Source organism: Mustela nivalis, assembly GCF_964662115.1.
Source record: "Mustela nivalis genome assembly, chromosome: 9".
Lineage (NCBI taxonomy): Eukaryota > Metazoa > Chordata > Mammalia > Carnivora > Mustelidae > Mustela > Mustela nivalis.
Window position 1 is genome coordinate 64,625,129 of NC_139028.1, and position 12,979 is coordinate 64,638,107.

At 42.1% G+C, this 12,979-nt stretch overlaps 1 protein-coding gene across 6 annotated transcripts in view; it reads left to right on the forward strand.

Moving 5' to 3' along the window:
• Positions 1 to 12,979, forward strand: part of NUMA1 (nuclear mitotic apparatus protein 1) — a 78,112-nt gene that overhangs the window by 436 nt on the left and 64,697 nt on the right. The window contains exon 1 of one of the 6 annotated variants that reach the window (XM_082749822.1): positions 11,301 to 12,540. The exons of 4 other annotated variants lie outside the window; for them this stretch is intronic. The gene's annotated coding sequence lies outside the window, so the exon portion shown is untranslated. Of the gene's footprint in view, positions 1 to 11,300; positions 12,541 to 12,979 lie in introns of those variants that run through there. One more of the 6 variants, XM_082749828.1, reaches the window with a different exon arrangement.

The following is a 12,979-nucleotide window of genomic DNA, read 5'->3' on the forward strand; positions in this document are numbered from 1 at the left end:
GGGAGGAAGGGGGGGGGGCTAGTGCGTGTTCCTGAAATGCTTGTGACCCAGAGGTCCCAAGGAAGTCTCCGCCTATTATTGTTAACAATAGCAGTAGTAATACTAGTAAACGTAGCACCCGCTACGTTTCAGGCATTGTACCACACCCTTGACGTGGATCATTTTTTAAACATTCCTAATTGTCCTATTATCCTTTATTACAGTTGGGGAAGCGGAGGTATTTTATAATGTTTACTTGGTCAGGATTACATAGCTAGTGCATGGTTGGGTTAAATAAGGAGTGGGGGGTAAGGGGTGCGCGTTGTCTTGGACGGGTCACCTGATTTATTTTGAGCCTCACTTCTCATACGTTAACAATAACTTACCTGCCTTACCTACTTTTTGGGGTGGTTCTGAGGGTCAAATCAGTTAAGTTGTTTCATGGAAGCGTCTTGGAGTGTACAAATACATGACTGTAAGTTACTGTGTGAAGGTTGTGCGTGGGAAAGAGCGTAACTGGCTTCATGCTGCCTCCTCTGGGTGTCCTTTCTTGCTTACGCCCCAGGGGAGTGCTGCTCATCTGGTATGGGAAGAGTGTCTGCATGTTTGTCCTTCTAGATAGACAGTGTCTTTTGTCCCCCTATCCTGATGCTTAGGCAGGTATGAATGAAACATGTCCTGGCTCTTAATGTATGCTTTGAAATGAATGAGCTTTCATGGACTGAAAATAAAGAGGAGCCCATCTCCATTTAATGGCTTTTGAACCTTTGTATTCTATCTTTTTGCCTGGAATGGAACTGCCTTCTAAAACTGTGATAGTTACTCGCTTTAATCCGTGTTTCCCTCTCTCTAGTGTCTGATTCCTGGTCCCATATTTCCAAAGTTCTTGAAACAGTTACTCTGTGGTGGGGATTAGGGCTACCTTGTGAAGATCTTTACTGTTGTGAATATATGAGAACCCAGAGGGAACATTCAGACCAAGTAAGGTAGCATTCCATCAGCAGGGATGAGTATATGTGTTCCCTCCCTCTCTGTTCCTGAATGGTTCTCCTTGTAGAGGAAGAAGCACATAATTCTATGTAAAAGCTTCCACAGTACTCTTTTCTTGGCCCAAGTTCAAGCAAATGATGACTAATTTTAATGACTGATTCTTAATCTAATGCCAGAGCTATGCTCCCCCAAAGCTAGGAGATCTTACCTGAAAGCTCATATAAAAACATTTCTATTTAGAATATTCTCTTTTATTTATGGAATATGAGAGTGAGAAGAATGCTTTGAACTAGTAGTTGAGTTCTAGGACTGTTAGGATGGTGAAAAGCCCTGCCACAGGTGGCTAAACAGGGCTGACTGGAGAATATTTTGACAGCTGTGTCTAGTTGATAATACCCGATGGTCAGTAAGTATGTTGGGGGTCAGCCTCTTACCCACTGTTACACTGAACAACATATCAAAAGGTGTTGTCTGAATTCAAAATAAACACTTCCAAAGATGGGAGCACTCCCAAAGGCAGTCCATTTCAATATTGAACAATTCTAAATAATAATAGTTGTTATTGTATTCTAACAGTATTGTGTTTTGTGCTGTTAGAGATTATTTTCATTTTATCCTAATATGCTTACTGTTTGTTTTTTCACCATTCTTTCTTGCATTTTATTCCTTTTGTGTTAAATAGATGAACATATCCTTCAGATGTTTTCTTCGGTAAGGGGTCAGTTAGCGTTAAACACTCTGTGTAGAAACATCTTTTTTTTTCTCTTCAGTCTTGATAGTTTAGCTGGGTACTAAGCTTCCAATTATTTTCTCTCAGCACTTTGAATATGTTATTTTACTGAAATTCTGGCTTTTTCTTGTTAGTTTTGAGAACTGTGCTCACAATTTAGCTATCATTTTGTTGCAGGTAACTTGCATTTTTCTCTGGTAGTTTTTAAAGTTGGTTTTTTTGTTTGTTTTGTTTTTAATTTGACAGAGAGAGTCACAGTGAGAGAGGGAACACAAACAGGGGGAGTGGGAGAGGGAGAAGCAGGCTTCCCTCTGTGCAGGGAGCCTGGTGCAGGGCTCCATCCCAGGACCCTGGGATCATGACCTGAGCCAACGGCAGACGCTTAATGACTGAGCCACCCAGGCGCCCCTTCTCTGGTAGTTTTAAAGATCTTATTGTTTGTGTTCTGCAGTTTCATTACATGCTGTGTATTTAATTGTATCCTACTGGGAACTTATAGTGGTTCCTCAATCTGAGATTTCATACCTTGCATAAATATTGTAAAAAGTTCGTAGTCGTTCCCTTTTTAAATAGTACCTCTCGGGACGTCTGGGTGGCTCAGTTGGTTAAGCAGCTGCCTTTGGCTCAGGTCCTGGGATCGAGTCCCCCATCGGGCTGCTTGTTCGGCAGGGAGCCTGCTTCTCCCTCTGCCTGCCATTCTGTCTGCTTGTGCTCACTCTTGCTCCTCTCTCTCTCTGACAAATAAATAAATAAAATCTTTTAAATAAATAAATAAATAGTACCTCTCTCAGATCCCATATTTAACTTATGTTGGACTTTTTTATTCTGTCCTCTACATCTTTTTTTTTTTTTTTTTTAAGATTTTATTTATTTATTTGTCAGAGAGAGCAAGCGAGAGCGAGCACAGGCAGACAGTGGAAGGCAGAGTCAGAGGGAGAAGCAGGCTCCTTGTGGAGCAAGGAGCCCAATGTGGGACTCGATCCCAGGACGCTGGGATCATGACCTGAGCCGAAGGCAGCTGCTTAACCAACTGAGCCACCAGGCGTCCCTGTCCTCTACATCTCTTATCTTTCATGATTTCGATCTCTTTCTGTCTTACCTCTGGTAATTTTTTTAAATCTATCTCCTAGCTTAGTAATTTACTCTTCAGCTAGAACTAATTTACTTTGTGTATGTGTGTGTGTGTTTAAGGGCTGGAGGGGCAGAGGGAGAGGGGGAGAGAGAATCTTAAGCAGGCTCCACACCCAGTGCAGAGCTTGTTGAGAGCTCAATCTCATGACCCAGAGATCCAAGATCTGAGCTGAGAGCCAGTTAATTGCTCAGCTGACTGAGCCACCCAGATGCCCTGAGTTCTTCATTAGCTAACTTTTTCATTTTTAGAAGTACTATCTAGTACATTTTTAAATATGCTTCTTTGTTTTCCATGGTATCTTATTTTTGTCTCATGTTTTCAACTCATATAATAATTTTATTTTATTTATTTATTTTTTAAAAGATTTTATTTATTTATTTGACAGAAAGAGATCACAAGTAGGCAGAGAGGCAGGCAGAGAGAGAGGAGGAAGCAGGCTCCCTGCGGAGCAGAGAGCTAGTTGTGGGGCTCCATCCCAGGACCCTGGGATCATGACCTGAGCCGAAGGCAGAAGCTTTAACCCACTGAGCCACCCAGGCGCCCCTCAACTCATATAATAATTTTAAAGATTTTATTTTTTAAAATTTTTTATTTATTTGACAGAGAGAGATCACAAGTAGGCAGAGAGGCAGGCAGAGAGAGGGGAAGGGAAGCAGGCTCCCGCAGAGCAGAGAGCCCGATATGGAGCTCCATCCCAGGACCCTGGGATCATGACCTGAGCCGAAGGCAGAGGCTTTAACCCACTGAGCCACCCAGGTGCCCCAATAATTTTAAATAAACTTATAGTCTCAATCATGTTTTTCTGAAGTTTTTAGGGATTTGTTTTAGCTGACTCTTGCCCATAATGAATCGTTTCTGCAGGTATGTAGTAGTTTTGGATTGTAAGGTCACATTCAAAGGGGTGTTGTCTGTGGTAGTCCTATGTAGCTTGGGTCGAGATCAGTTACTACCAAGAGCAGTTTATTTTCTTTCTTTGTTTATTTCTTTCTTTCTTTTTTTTTTTTCCAATTTTCTTTTTTTTTTTTAAAGATTTTATTTATTTATTTGACAGAGAGAAATCACAAGTAGATGGAGAGGCAGGCAGAGAGAGAGAGAGGGAACCAGGCTTCCCGCTGAGCAGAGAGCCCGATGCGGGACTCGATCCCAGGACCCTGAGATCATGACCTGAGCCGAAGGCAGCGGCTTAACCCACTGAGCCAGCCACCCAGGCACCCTCCAATTTTCTTTTAAGTCAACTTTGCTTAGGCATAATTTATGTACAATAAACTATGTTTAAGGCAAAAAGTGTTTTGACAGATGTATATACCTATAAAAAGCTGCCACAATCAAAATATAGAGCTGTTCTATCATTCCCCAGAGTTTCTGCATGTTTCTTTGCAGTCCGTATTTCCCTTCACCTTGGCTCAGGAACTTTTTTTTTTGAGATTTTATTTGAGAGAGAGAAGGAACAGGGGGAAAGGGAGAAGGAGAAGAAGAAGCAGACTCCACACCAAGCAGGGAACCCGACAATGGGGCTCCATCTTGAGACTCTGGGATCCTGACCTGAGCCAAAGGCAGGTGCTTAACGACTGAGCCACCCAGGTGCCCCCCTCAGGAACTATTGTTAATTTGCATTTCCTAGAATTTCATGTAAGTTAATCATACAGTGCATATTCTTGGCCTAGTTTCTTTGACATAGCATAATACATATGAGATTTATCCATTTAGTTGCATATATCAGTAATTTGTTGCTATATAGTATTCTGTTGTATGGTTATATCATGTAATTTTATTATTCTCTGTTGTTGGACTTTTGGTTTGTTTCCAGTTTTTAGCTATTGTGATTAAATTGCTATGAGCAATCATGTACAAATCTTTGAGCATTTGTATATATTTTCTTTTCAGAGTGGAATAATTGGATTGTATGGCAGTTGTATTTAACTTTTTAAGAAATTGCCAGTTTTCCAAAGTGATGGTACCATTTTAACCCACTGAGCCACCCAGGCGCCCCAAGTGATGGTACCATTTTAGTAGTATGTGAGAGCTCCATTTGCTTCATATTCCCTTTTTTTTTTTAAGATTGTATTTATTTATATATTTATTGAGAGAGAGCGTGTGTGTGTACGTGATCATGCTTGAGCAGGGAGAGGGGAAGAAAAATCTCAAGCCGATGCAGCAAGTGCAGGGCTGGATATCACCACCCTGAGATCATGACCTGAGACAGATGTTAAACTGAATGAGCCACCCAGGAGCCCCCAGCTTCATATTCTTACCCATGCTTGGTATTGTTGTCCTTCTAATATATGCTCTTCTCATGGAGGTGTAGTAGTATCTCATTTTGGTTTTAGTTTGCATTTTCCTGTTAACCGATGATGGTGAACATTTTTTCACATATTTATTGGCCATTCATTGGCCATTGTATCTCCTGGAGAACTTTGTTATTGCCTCTGTTGGACACTCAAGGTTATTCCCAGCCTGGGACCAATGTATGCAATACAGATTTCCAGGCCACAAGCTTAGGCCACAAAACAACTATGGTTTTGAATTCCTAGGAGGTTTTTTTCGTCCTACTTCACTAGGTGAGCAAGATAAGCTTCCCTATTGCCCTGTGGACAGATTTTTTTTCCCCCCTGGTCTTTTTATTGACTGCCTTTTTTTTTTTTAAGATTTTATTTATTTATTTGACAGAGAGAGATCACAAGTAGACAGAGAGGCAGGCAGAGAGAGAGAGAGAAGCAGGCTCCCTGCTGAGCAGAGAGCCTGATGTGGGGACTCCATCCCAGGACCCTGAGATCATATGACCTGAGCCGAAAGCAGTGGCTTAACCCACTGAGCCACCCAGCCGCCCGACTGCTTCAGCCTTAATACAGCTTTAATACAATACAATATAATATCAGTTGTTTTTAGTAGGCTCAAAATCTGTCTCTTGGACAATGAGGAGTTTATAAATTCTTTACACCGCTAGCACAGCTATGCTGTCAGGTCACACTGTTCCTGGAATTTCCCTTACTTTCTCATGAGGTCAGTTTATCTGTGTATCAGTTAGGATCCAAGCAGGAAAGTAGAAACCACACATAGCTATTTTAGGAGTGAACTCAGTAAATGGAATTAGTTTAAACCTTTGTGGGAGGACTGAACAAGCAAAAGGGATTTTTTTTTTCTTAGATTTTTATTTATTTATTTGACAGAGAGCAAGATCACAAGTAGCAGAGAGGCAGGCAGAGAGAGAGGAGGAAACAGGCTCCCTGCAGAGCAGAGAGCCTGACGAGGGGCTTGATCCCAGGATCTTGGGATCATGACCTGAGCCCAAGGCAGAGGCTTCAACCCACTGAGCCACCCAGGTGCCCTGCAAAAGGGAATCTTAAAGTGAGTTTGATGTAGTAACTGCATTAAACAGCTAGCTCATCTAAGACTGAGAAACAAAGGGAGGGAACAGTTGGAATTATCAGAGCATAGAAGTCTGAAGGGATCTGGAGGACTACGCCCTGATTCTCTGGGGAGAGGGTGTTGCCTGGTGCTGCTGGTTTCTCAGGTGCTCCCGGGAAGGGCCTATAGGAGGCCAGGTTTGCTTGAGCTCTGCCCAGCTGGTGCTGTTGCCTCGGAGGGGTGCCATGAGGCTGGTTCTGGGAGTTCAGAAAGAAGTGGGAAGGAACCAACTGCTGTTGTCAAGAAACAGCACGCCTAGGAAGGAGGAAGTTCCTGCTTTCCATTTTCCCTTTAGCACCTCCTATTGACAGAGCCTAACTGTGAGCCAGCTGGCAAAGGTGAAATGGGGTTGGCAGAGTCCAAGCCCCAATGTCACAGAGCAGAGTATAACAGGGTAGGTGGAGCAGCAGAGAGACGATAACTTAACTGGCATAATCTAAAAGGATGTTTATTGTATTTCCCCAACCATTTCCAGGTGTATTTAGTAGGAAGATTTTCAGGTTATCTGATTTATCATATCAACAGTCACAGCAATAGCTACGTTCTTTTTTTTTTTTTTTTCCTCAGTATATACTCTGAGCTAGGCATGACTCTAAGCACCTTGCATGAACTGCTTCCCAAAGTTCTTTAAGGTAAATACTACCATTATTACTGTTCCCTTTAACAGGCAAATAAACTGAGCCACAAATAAATCAAGTAATCTACTCAAAGTCATACAGTTTGTAAGTAGTGGAGTTGATGTTCTGATCCAAGCATTCTGGGTTCTATAACCCCCATTCATTTTATTTTATTTTTATTAATTTTTTAAATTTTTTATTAACATATAATGTATTATTAGCCCCAGGGGTACAGGTCTATGAATCGCCAGGTTTACACACTTCACAGCACTCACCATAGCACATACCTTCCCCAATGTTCATAACCCCACCACCCTCTCCTTACCCCCTCCCTCCAGCAACCCTCAGTTTTGTGAGATTAAGTTTGTCTCCCTCCTGATACCATCTTGATTCATTTATTCTTTTCCTACCCCCCAAACTCCCCACATTGCATCTCCACTTCCTCATATTAGGGAGATCATATAATAGTTGTCTTTATAACCCCCATTCTTAATTTCTTTTTTTTTTTAATTTTTATTTTATTTTTTTAATTTATTTTGACAGAGAGAGATCACGAGTAGACAGAGAAGCAGGCAGAGAGGGGGAAGCAGGCTTCCTGCTAAGCAGAGAGCCCGATTCGGGGCTCGATTCCAGGACCCTGAGATCACGACCTGAGCTGAAAGCAGAGGCTTAACCCACTGAGCCACCCAGGCGCCTCCCATTCTTAATTTCTTAATTATGCTGAAAGTCTTCCCTGTGTCCAACCCAAATCTATCTTCCTATAATTTCTGCTCAGTAGTTCTGGTTTTGTCTTCTTGCAAGAGAACACATAGGTTTTTCTCTTCACCTGCATGACAAGCATGCATATATTTGAAAAAAGTTCTCACGTTTTCACTGCTAAACTTCTGTAGTTCTTCCCTCACATTTGCTACAACATGACTTTTAGACCTTGCACCACAGTTGTTGTTATTCTTCACTGCATATACTCTGACTTTGCTCTTTAAAAGGTGGAGCACAGAGTTGTCACACAACCCAAGCCTGCATTGTGTTTTCTGTAGCTCTGTTACATTCATGGTTCATTGAGAGCATAACAGCCTATCCTCCACCTCCCACTAGAGGCATCCTGCTCCCTCCCCTACCCCAAAGGCAGCCTTTTAAATATGAAGTGCTGTACCAGGTCTCTACCATCTTGTATTAGTTTGGCTGATTTCTTTTACTGTGAATGCAAGCCTTTATATTTAATCTCATTAAATTGTATTGTGTTGCTTTTGGTAATGAAAGCTTGGTTACAAAGCTTGGTATGAACTTGCTTTAGTAACAGAAGGTTGCTTTTGGTGTTGAGATCTTTGCCAGAACAAATCTAAAAACATTGTATTTTCTGTCCTTCATAGTTTATAATTCCAAAGTTGACAAGCAGGCTTTATATGTTTTCACTCTGTCTTTGGTAAAAAAGCTATGATGGTAGGTTTGAGAAGCAAGCTCTATGTTATACCACTACAGGCCTTCAGTTGATGGAAGTTTGGGAGGGAATAGTTTTGATTATTCTTTCTGCTAAATTAGTGGAGGAGCTATCTGGAAAGGGCAATATCTTGGCTGTCAGTGAGAGGAGGAGAGAGTCAAGGTTAAGGGTTGGCCATTGGGCAGTCAGTCACCCTAATAAGGGACCACTAGGCAGAAGTAAAATGATCTGGTGGCTGTAGAAGGGAAAGAGAGCATATTGCACAGCATGCTCCTGGGTTGAGGCCTCTGTTGACAGCTGTGTCAGCTGCCCTTTCCATCCTATTTAAGGGCTGATTTCTTTGAAGCCAGTGCAGGAAATGCCAGTGATTCAGCCTTGCAGATTTATTCTGCCTTACTGCATCTGAAGACTGTTTTATATGGCGAGGAGTAAAGACTTCAGACATATTTATTTGACCACTTGGGTGCCTTCCTGTGACTGGCCAGAGACACTTGTTTTGCATGCTGTCAAGTTTTTGGTGCCCTGTGGCAAAGTGGATGCAATGTGACCCTAGCTCTTGGGTTTTTTGTATGGGTAGTAACTGTATTCTGCCCTGTAAGTGGGCATTTGTCAAGTGTCTCTGCTGGATGGCCTCAGTGAAGGGTGAGGTAATAATAGCTTTTATTACCCCTTTTCTATCCTTCCTGTGGTGTGATGGTGTGAGTTTGAGGGAAACCTCTTGTTCCCTTAGAGTTTGCCACTGTACCCCTTATGAACTATTGCAAAGTTGACTCTGGTTGGCTGCTGACCTCCAAAGCCCAGTTGCCTTAAGTAGTGAGCAAATAAGTAATGAGCACCTCTTTTATCTCTCTCAAAGAGCTGAGTATACAAAGAAGGGTGTAATACAGTAATTTCTTCCTTACCAGCTGTTCAAACCTACAGATTCTTTATAGGAATAATAAATATTTATATACTCTTGTATAAGTTCAAACCTGTAGATACTTTATAAGAAAAATATAAAAAATACACTGTTCACCTAGATTCACCAATTGTGAACACTTTGCTGCATTTGTCTCTATCCTTCATTTTCCGACACTTTTGACTGTTACATGTGAACATCATGTTACTTCATTCTAAATATTTCAGCAGTGTTTCTTTCTTTTTTTTTTTAAGATTTTATTTATTTACTTGACAGAGAGAAATCACAAGTAGACAGAGAGGCAGGCAGAGAGAGAGAGAGGGAAGCAGGCTCCCTGCTGAGCAGAGAGCCCGATACGGGACTCGATCCCAGGACTCTGAGATCATGACCCGAGCCGAAGGCAGCGGCTTAACCCACTGAGCCACCCAGGTAAAAACAAGACTGTCTTCCACTATACAGTTAGCACTTAGGAAATTTAATATTGATTCAGTACATTCAATGTATAGTGCTTGTTCAGACTTCACAAAATTTCCCAGTGATGTCCTTTATACACTTTTTTCAAATCAATCTTCATTGAAGGATCGTGCTTACATTTAGTTGCCATGATTTTGTCAGGCCCGTTGAACAATTCTCTAATCTCTTAATCTTAAACTTTTTTTCTATCATAGTATTGACATCCTTGAAGAATTTAGGTTACACTTTTGCAGAATATATATATATATATATATATATATGTTTTTAACTTTTTTTTTTTAAGATTTTATTTGTTTATTTGACAGAGAGAGATCATAAGTAGGCAGAAAGGCAGGCAGAGAGAGAGAGAGAGAGAGAGAGAGAGGAGGAAGCAGGCTCCCTGTTGAGCCGAGAGCCCGATGTGGGACTTGATCCCAGGACCCTGAGATCATGACCTGAGCCGAAGGCAGAGGTTTAACCCACTGAGCCACCCAGGCACCCGCGGAATATATTTTTTTAAAAGATTTTATTTATTTATTTGACAGAGAATCCAAAGCAGACTCCATGCTGAGTGCAGATCCCAATGTTAGGCTTGATCCCCCAACTGTGAGATCATGACCTGAGCCTAAACCGAGAGCCAGATGCCTAACCGACTGAGCCACCCAGGTGCCCCGAGAATGTTTCTTAATTTGGATTTGTATGATTGTTTTCTCTTGATTAGATTCAGGTTAAAGGGGCGCCTGGGTGGCTCAGTGGGTTAAAGCCTGCCTTCGGCTCAGGTCATGATCCCAAGGTCCTGGGATTGAGCCCCACATCGCATCAGGCTCTCTGCTCAGCGGGAAGCCTGCTTCTCTTCCTCTCTTTCTCTCTGCCTGCCTTTCTGCTTACTTGTGATCTCTGTCTGTCAAACAAATAAATAAAATTTTTTAAAAATATATAAAAAAAAACATTCAGGTTAAAATTTTTAGTAGAACTATGTAGGTTAATGCAGTAGTGTGATTAGTGAATTAGAGACTAACACATGGACTCAGTATTTAGTTTTGCATGACCATATATAATTTGGCACAAGATTGTGTTGTCTAGTCTGTAAACCCAACAGGAACTGAGAGAAGAGGGAACTCAGCAGGACCTGGAATAACTAGGAAGGACTTTGGCAGGAATGTGGATAGAGTTTGAGGTAATTGGAGTATGGCTATATAAGCTGCTATTTGGGTGTCCCATCCCACTATTAAGGTTGTATATCATGAAAATGAATTTCCTCTGCAGAGTTTTTATGTATTTAAAAAATTATTTATTTATTTATTTATTTGACACAGAGAAATCACAAGTAGGCCAAGAGTCAGGCAGAGAGAGGGGGAAGCAAGCTCCCTGCTGAGCAGAGAGCCCAGTGCGGGGCTTGATCCCAGGACCCTGTGACCATGACCTGAGCTGAAGGCAGAGGCTTAAGCCTCTGAGCCACCCAAGTGCCCTATTTATGTATTTTTTATTTTTATATATTTTTAAATTTTTAATTGTTTTTAGATTTTATTTATTTATTTGACAGAGATCACAAGTAGGCAGAGAGGCAGGCAGAAAGAGAGAGAGAGAGAGAGAGGAAGAAGCAGGCTTCCTGTTGAGCAGAGAGCCCGATGAGGGGCTCGATCCCAGGACCCTGGGATTATGACCAGAGCCCAAGGCAGAGGCTTTAACCCACTGAGCCACCCTAGGTGCCCCTATTTATGTATTTTTTAAAGATTTGATTTATTTTAGAGAGCAAGATACTGAGAGTGCAAGTTAGGGGGAGGGACAGAGGAAGAGAGGGAATCCCAGGCTGATTCCATGCTGAGGGTGGAGCCTGATGTGGGGCTCAGTCTCACGAGGGATCATGAGCTGAGCTAAAATCAAGAGTCAGACATGTAACTGATTGAGCCACCCTGGCACCCTTCCTCTTCAGAGTTTTAGAGCTCTGTATCTTCTGTGGTATTTGTACTATTGGGAATCCTCATACTTTAGAACTCTTGCTTTGGGTTCAGAGATGATGCCCATCATTTTGCCAGCTGCCTAACCTTGGGAAAGCTTCTTTACTTGCAAGCTAGAAAGAATATTAATAACCATCTAAGAGGTCATTGTAATGCTCAAGGTAAAGTATTGCATAAATATTTGATTTAAAATATTTGAATGCTTTTAGGTAGGAATAACACTTGGGCTTTTGCCATATGCTCCACTGGAGAATCCATTTCTTTTACTGCCTGACTCCTGAAGGTATTTGAATTTACCACTGCTGCATAACTGAAGGCATGGAAATGAGAGAGGCTAATGCAGAGAGAAGTGGGAAGACTGGCTTGATAAGTTCGGAGTATACAGTGGAATAGTGGGAAATAGGTTGAATAAATGACTTAAGGCCATATAATGGAGGATTTAAAAAATTAAGTCAGATAATTTAGGTATGATGCTTTAGGCAGAAAAAAGCCATAGAAGGTTTTTGAGTAGGAGAAACACTTGGATATGAGCATGGTGTGGAGCCTCCAGAGAAAGGACCTTTTCTGGTTTGGAGACCAGAATCCTAACAGAGCAGAGCCTTCCCAGTGCTGACCAAAGGGAGTGGGGGTGGGAGTGTGGTGTGGTTTAGTTTGGCAATCCTGCCACAGGAGGCCAGAATTTCTGCTCCAGTGACTCTTCCTGCTCTGCGACTGACTCACCCCGTTGACCTAGGCTGTGTGGCTTCCCTTCCGGTTGCTGTCTGATTCTATAGAACTCTGTTGCTGCCCAGGATGATATGAGGCTGAGCTGACCAACGTGGGTGGGATGGGAGAATGAACAAGCATTCCTGTCCCTTTGCCCCTTCCTGGCTAGATGCTAATTCTAAGTCAGACTGCCAGGGATCTCTTATCCAGGCCTGAGGAAGCTGTCTACGAGGAGGTAAGTTCAAGATGGTTCCTGCCCTCTCTGGTTTTTCATAAATCAGCTTTTTCCTGAACAGAAGCTTTACTATTTTTTCCCTGATTCATGTTCTTTTTTTTTTTTTTTTTTTTTCCAAAATTTTATTTATTTATTTGACAGACAGAGATCACAAGTAGGCAGAGAGGCAGGCAGAGAAGAGGAAGCAGGCTCCCTGCTGAGTAAAGAGCCCGATGCGGGGCTCGATCCCAGGACCCTGAGATCATGACCTGAGCCGAAGGCAGGGGCTTAACCCACTGAGCCACCCAGGCGCCCCCTGATTCATGTTCTTCATAGTAATGTTCTTTCAGTTACTTGAAGCACATGGTTTACTGCAGGAGGCAGGAAGAGAGGTTCAACAGACATATTTTTGTTGTGTGTATTTTGGGGGTGAAGGGGGAGGTGTCCAGAGGTTTTCATT